Source organism: Gossypium arboreum, chromosome 7 (genome assembly GCF_025698485.1).
Source record: "Gossypium arboreum isolate Shixiya-1 chromosome 7, ASM2569848v2, whole genome shotgun sequence".
NCBI lineage: Eukaryota > Viridiplantae > Streptophyta > Magnoliopsida > Malvales > Malvaceae > Gossypium > Gossypium arboreum.
The window spans coordinates 74,847,487-74,854,995 of NC_069076.1; the positions used below are offsets into that span (position 1 = coordinate 74,847,487).

General features: G+C 32.1%; 1 long non-coding RNA gene across 1 annotated transcript; it reads left to right on the forward strand.

Annotated features, from left to right (window-relative positions):
• The first annotated feature begins 457 nt into the window (after positions 1-457).
• Positions 458-5,512, forward strand: LOC128295168 (uncharacterized). The gene is made up of 3 exons (XR_008285495.1): positions 458-512; positions 1,206-1,271; positions 5,456-5,512. It is a non-coding gene; the product is annotated as an uncharacterized LOC128295168 (long non-coding RNA).
• Positions 5,513-7,509: the final 1,997 nt, after the last annotated feature.

Genomic DNA, 7,509 nt, shown 5'->3' on the forward strand with positions numbered 1-7,509 from the left:
TTACAATTAGGTCCACTTGTAGAATTCATTAGTTTTGATTTTATGGGTGAAATTGGAAGTTACCCTGGATGGATAAGGGAATTTTATGATGAATTATTATGAAATTTAAGTTCTAATTTTATATTAAGGTGGTTTTATTAAGTGATTTTGATAGGAAATGATATTTAGGACCTAATTGTGAAAAAGTTGTGAATTGAAGGTTTCTGTTGAAATTAAGAATATAAAAGGTTTTGAAATAGTTTATAATGATAAAATAAAGTGTTAATTGAGAAAAATTAGTTCAATTGATGGGTGAATTGAGAAGGGACTAAATTGTGAAAATTGTAAATTTTGGGGTAAAAGTGCAATTTCGAAATTTGAACAGCATAAATTGTGAAGTGAAATAGAATTGAAATGGATGCTAATGAAGGAATGATTTTATAATTATAGATCAAGAAAAGCAATCGAATCGTGGAAAGGAGAAAATTCAAGAATAGTCCCTGAATTTCTACGACTTTTACAAATTAGTCCAGGTAAGTTCATATGGCAAAGTTCAATGTTTTGATATGAAAATATTATGATTGTTAAAGTATTTTATTGTTGATGAATACTATCAATTTGCATTAACTAATGAATAATGTGTAACTAAAAGTACAAATTAGTAGGAACAATGGATTTGAGTGCTTCTATTCATGACCACGATGAGTTGATGAAACATATGTGACAAGTGTGCCCGTTTAAGACCATAGCTGGGCTATGGCATTGGTGCAATGTGATAATGTGACTCGTCTAAGACCATAGTTTGGGCTATGGCATCGGTATAATGTGATAATGTGATTCCGTATAAGACCATATGCAGGATATGGCTTTGGTATGATATGTGAACCGTGTAAGACCATGGCAAGGCTATGGCTTGTGTGTGATGCGTATCAATGTGAAAGTCCATGGTTTACTATGGCAATGTGATAATGAAGCACTCAATTCCTTATTGTTCCCTAATTTGACAATGAAGTAAATGAGAAATGGACCTAAGGGAGTTAAATTGTGAGTTGCCATATGGAAATTATTCCAATGAGTTATTAATGAAATTGTGATTTGGAGGATGAAATAGTTAAACTAATAGATATATGATTGTGTACGATATTTGATATGATTTGTGTTTATATGCCTATGAGCTTACTAAGCTTCAATAAGCTTACTTGTGTGTGTTTAATATTTTTATGTAGATTGACTTGAAGTGAAGTGGGTAGATCGGATCAACACAACAGGGCACACTATTCAGATCAATTCCGGTAATTTTTGTTTTATGTTTAAAGATTTATATGGCATGTATAGAGTTTGAATGAATTGAAGTAAAGATGTTATAAACTAGTTAACAATATTTGTACTAAAACAGTTTTGGTAAGTAGCAGTAGACGATATTAAGGAAAAAGTTATATGCAAAATTTAGTAAATGTGAATTTTGGCTTCATGAAGTGGGATTCTTGGGTCACATTGTGTCATTGATGGTATATGGGTAGATCCGAGTAAGGTGTCGTGGTGATTAATTGGAAAACTCCAAAGAATGTTACTAAGTCTGAAGTTTCCTTGGATTAGTGGTTACTATCGTCGATTTGTGAAAGATTTTTCACCGATTGCTTCACCGATAACTAAATTATTATAGAAGAATGTTGAGTTTGTATGGTCCGATGAGTGCCAACAAAGTTTTGATCAATTAAAGAAAATGTTGAGAGGCTCGGTGTTAACTCACTGAATCGTGTGCCATATGTAGTATATAGTGATGCGTCTCGAATGGTTTAGGTTGTGTATTGATGCGGTCAGAAAAGTTGTAGCATATGCTTCTCGACTTGAAACCACATAAGAGGAACTACCTACACATGATCTTGAGTTAGGCGCCATAGTATTTGCTTTAAAAATTTGGAGACACTACCTATATGGAGAGAAATGTTATGTGTATACGCACCATAAAAGTTTGAAATATTTAATGTCGCAAAAGAGCTGAATTTGAGACAGAGGCGATGGTTAGAGTGTTGAAAGATTACGATCTTATCATTGATTATCATCCGGTAAGGCAAATGTAGTGGCGTATGCACTTAGTCGGAAATCATCATTATTTGCTCTTCTAGCGTTAAATGCTCATTTGTCCATTAATGAAAATGGTTCTATATTAGTTGAATTAAAGACAAAACCAGATTCTTTCAACGAATTCGGAATTGCAAGATGAAGATCCGAAGTTGGTGTTGAAACGACAAATGGTTCGGGATAATTTGAACTTAGATTACTCTATTGATAATAGTGGTATGTTATACCATCGTAATAGAATTTGTGTCCCGAATAATCTAGAATTGAAGAAGGATATCTTATCGAGGCTCATAGTAGTATGTACTCGATTCATCCGAGTAGTACGAAGATGTATTGTGATTTGAAAAAATGTATTGGTGGCCGGTATGAAACGGAAATTTGTGAATTTGTGGCAAAATGTTTAATCATCAACGGTAAAAGTTGAACATCAAGTGCCTACGGTTTTGTTACAACCCGTAATGATTCCGAATGGAAGTGGGAACATGTGATGATGGATTTTGTATCGGATTGCCGGTGACTCAAGAAAAAGATTCGATTTGGGTGATAGTAGATGATTAACTAAATCGGCGCATTTTATTCCGGTCGAATGCATTTTTCACTTGATAAGTTAGCGGAATTATATGTGTCGAAATTGTGAGATTACATGGGGTGCCGACATCAATTATTTCGATCGAGATCCGAGGTTTACTTGAGATTTTGGAATAAACTACGAGAAGCTTTAGGTACTAAGTTAAAATTTAGTATGCACTTTTCACCCTCGACAGATGGACGATCGAGCGAGTGATTGATTTTGGAAGATATGTTAAGGTGTTGTATACTCGAGTTCGATGGCGGTTGGGAAAGGTACTTACCTTTAGTGAATTTGCTTATAATAACAGTTATCAAGCTAGTATCAAAATGGCACCGTTTGAAGCTCTGTATGGAAGGAAGTGCAGAACCCCGTTGTATTGGTCAGAATTAAGTGAATCGAAATTAGTCGGAGTGGATTTAATTCGGGAAACTAAAGAGAAAGTTCAGATTATTCGGGAAAGTTTGAAAGCTGCTTCCGATCGTCAAAAGTCGTATGCAGATTTGAAAAGAAGAAATATAGAGTTCAATGTGGGTGATCGTGTGTTCTTGAAAGTTTCTCCGTGGAAGAAAGTTTTACGGTTTGGTAGAAAAGGAAAGCTTAGTCCACGATTTATCGGACCATCTGAAATCATTGAGAGGATCGGTCCCAGTAGCTTATAGATTGGCCTTGCCTCCGAACTTGAGAAGATCCATAATGTATTTCATGTATCTATGTTGAGACGATATAGATCAGACCCTTCACATGTGATTCCTCATCTTGAGATAGAGCTACAATCGATATGACTTATTCGGAGGAACCGGTGAAAGTATTAGCTCGGGAAGTTAAAAACTACGGAATAAACGAGTACAGTTAGTAAAAGTGTTATGGCATCGACATGGATTGGAGGAGGCAACCTGGGAAACAGAGGAGTCAATGAGATCACAATATCCAAATCATTTTGTGTAACAAATTTCGGGGACGAAATTTTTAAAGGGGAGAGTTATAACGGCTAATTTTCAATGGTGTCGGAAATGGTGATTTGAGATCACTAAATTCGACAAATAAGATTGAACAAGATAGTAATTTAATATTTATGAGTCAAGTAAGAATTTAGAAGAATTTGTGAAATGGTGAAATTAGTGAATTAAAAGAATTTATTAGGTCAAGCGGGTCAAAAATGAGGTATCGAGACCTCAAAGTTGAAAATCGAGCTATAAATATTTTTATAAATATTTATGGAGTGTCATTGAGTTAGTATTAAAGTTTCAGTTAGAAAATTTTAACGTTTGGATGGCTAATTAATTAAAAAGGACTAAATTGAAAATAGCGCAAAATTTGTTAAATTGTGAGTAAATAGCTTAAGTATTTAAAAAGATGGATTTAAAGAGCAATTAGACCCAAAGGTTAATGGCTGGACGGTTTGGGTATGAAATAAGCAAGAAAACAATGTGAACAAGGGGCAAAATTGGAAATAGCATAAAAGTTAATAGTTAAATAATGATGTAATTGAAAAATCTAGACATTTCTTCATATTTTCTCAGCTAAAACGCCATAGAAGGTCTGGAGAAAGCTGGTTTTCATATTTTACATCATGTGAGTTTAATTCTTACTTTTCTTGATAATTTTATGTTTTATGACTTTTACAATTAGGTCCACTTGTAGAATTCATTAGTTTTTGATTTTATGGGTGAAATTGGAAGTTACCCTGGATGGATAAGGGAATTTTATGATGAATTATTATGAAATTTAAGTTCTAATTTTATATTAAGGTGGTTTTATTAAGTGATTTTGATAGGAAATGATATTTAGGACCTAATTGTGAAAAAGTTGTGAATTGAAGGTTTCTGTTGAAATTAAGAATATAAAAGGTTTTGAAATAGTTTATAATGATAAAATAAAGTGTTAATTGAGAAAAATTAGTTCAATTGATGGGTGAATTGAGAAGGACTAAATTGTGAAAATTGTAAATTTTGGGGTAAAAGTGCAATTTCGAAATTTGAACAGCATAAATTGTGAAGTGAAATAGAATTGAAATGGATGCTAATGAAGGAATGATTTTATAATTATAGATCAAGAAAACGAATCGAATCGTGGAAAGGAGAAAATTCAAGAATAGTCCCGAATTTCTACGACTTTTACAAATTAGTCGAGTAAGTTCATATGGCAAAGTTCAATGTTTTGATATGAAAATATTATGATTGTTAAAGTATTTTATTGTTGATGAATACTATCAATTTGCATTAACTAATGAATAATGTGTAACTAAAAGTACAAATTAGTAGGAACAATGGATTTGAGTGCTTCTATTCGTGACCACGATGAGTTGATGAAACATATGTGACAAGTGTGCCGTTTAAGACCATAGCTGGGCTATGGCATTGGTGCAATGTGATAATGTGACTCAAATCTAAGACCATAGGCGGGCTATGGCATCGGTATAATGTGATAATGTGATTCCGTATAAGACCATATCCAGGATATGGCTTTGGTATGATATGTGAACCGTGTAAGACCATGGCAAGGCTATGGCTTGATGTGTGATGCGTATCAATGTGAAAGTCCATGGTTTACTATGGCAATGTGATAATGAAGCACTCAATTCCTTATTGTTCCCTAATTTGACAATGAAGTAAATGAGAAATGGACCTAAGGGAGTTAAATTGTGAGTTGCCATATGGAAATTATTCCAATGAGTTATTAATGAAATTGTGATTTGGAGGATGAAATAGTTAAACTAATAGATATATGATTGTGTACGATATTTGATATGATTTGTGTTTATATGCCTATGAGCTTACTAAGCTTCAATAAGCTTACTTGTGTGTGTTTAATATTTTTATGTAGATTGACTTGAAGTGAAGTGGGTAGATCGGATCAACACAACAGGGCACACTATTCAGATCAATTCGGTAATTTTGTTTTATGTTTAAAGATTTATATGGCATGTATAGAGTTTGAATGAATTGAAGTAAAGATGTTATAAACTAGTTAACAATATTTGTACTAAAACAGTTTTCGGTAAGTAGCAGTAGTTTGACTTTGAAAAATCACTAAAAATAGTAGAAATGGAATTAAATAATGAATAAATTATGGAATCGAATCTTGATGAGTCTATTTTCATATGGAAGAAGCAAAACAGGTATATGAGCTATATTTTATGAGATGTTTAAATTTTTGTGAAACAGGGCCAGAGTGATTTCTGGATCCCCTGTTCTGATTTTGGAAATTCACCATAAATTTTACAAAGATAATTAGAAGTCATACTTTATATGTACAGATTCCTTATTGAGTCTGGTTTTATTAGAGACAAACGGCATAGTCATTGAAGCTCTGTACAGAGAGATATCTGATTTGTAATACACAAAGGTCAGAGTAGTCAAACCCTGAAACAGGGGAGATTTTAAATAATAAACTGTACTAATTGGCTTGACCAAAAATTCTAGAAAACAATTGGTAAGTAGATATATGAGTATAAATTCAGAGAAAATTTACGGATTTGGATTTCGAGTTTTATAACTCGAGATATGAATTATTTAGCAACTATGACACAGTTGGACAGCTTGTCTGAAAAGTATTATATAAATTATCTAAATTTGGTTAAGTGCTCAAATAAGTTTAGTAGTGCCTTGTGCTCGACTCCGGCAACGGTCTCGGGTAAGGGGCGTTACAATAGGGGTAAATAAAGGTGTAAAATAACTGATTATTACTGAATAATTGATATTTACGGATAATTGATCATTCTTGGATATTAGATTCTTGAATAATCGAATATTCTTGAATAACGATTGTCACTTGAATGAATGATCTCTTGAATAACTTAATAGTTACTGAATATCTGATTTTACTAAATAATTGACTGTTACTGGATAACCGATCAATTGATCGATACTGAATAACTGGTTATTATTGAATAATTGATTGTTACCGAATAATCGATCATTCTTGAATAAATAATTATTCTGAGTGTTAATGAATATTACTGATTGATTAATTGCTATTGAAAAATAATAAATGATTTGAAATTTAAAGTAGACCAAAACATTGGTTGGAAAGTGAATGTTTGAATTCTCATTGAGTTTGAATAGTTCAATATATATATATTAATATGTTTTATAATTGTTTAAGTGTTCAGATTATAAAAATACCACTGAGTGTATACTCAGCGTATGGTTTGTTTCCGTGCGCAGGTTAAGTTAAGGCTAGACTGTTGAATTAGCATTCCAAGCCGATCCCGAATTCAATGAGGTAAAGTATATTGAGTATTGATAATGGCATGTACCTAGGATGTTTAATGAGAGTCATTTAAGTTGTAAAAGTATTGATGAAATAAGTAAATTATGGTTGGCAACGGTATATAGTATGAATTTTGAAATATAAAAAAAAAATTCTTATTGATTCTAAATTAGTTCCAAATTGAATTTACTGTCCATATTGGACCGCGAGGGCCCCTTAAAGGGACGACATCTTAAAACTAGGATGAGTGTGAATATTTATTTTAATGAATGACTGAAATTGGATTGTACTGACTGGTAATATCTCGTAACCCTGTTCCGGCGACGGTATAGGGTTAGGGGACGTTACACCATTCAAAGGTGAAATTGGAAAATTTTTAAGGATGAAATTAAATTATAATTTTTATGATAGAAAAAGTATAATTTTTACTATTTAATAAACTATATCTTTATAATATTTAAAAATTAATTAAATTTTTATATTTTTAACAACATCAAAGAATATAACCACTAGTATTTATTTCCCAGCTTCACTTGGGTTGTTGGACTTTATTTAATTATATTTATAATAAAAAATTTATAAGCTATATGAGAATGTTTTGCCCCGAATTTGCAAGAATTTAAATTTTTATATAATTTTAATTATATTCTAATTACTTTTTAGAT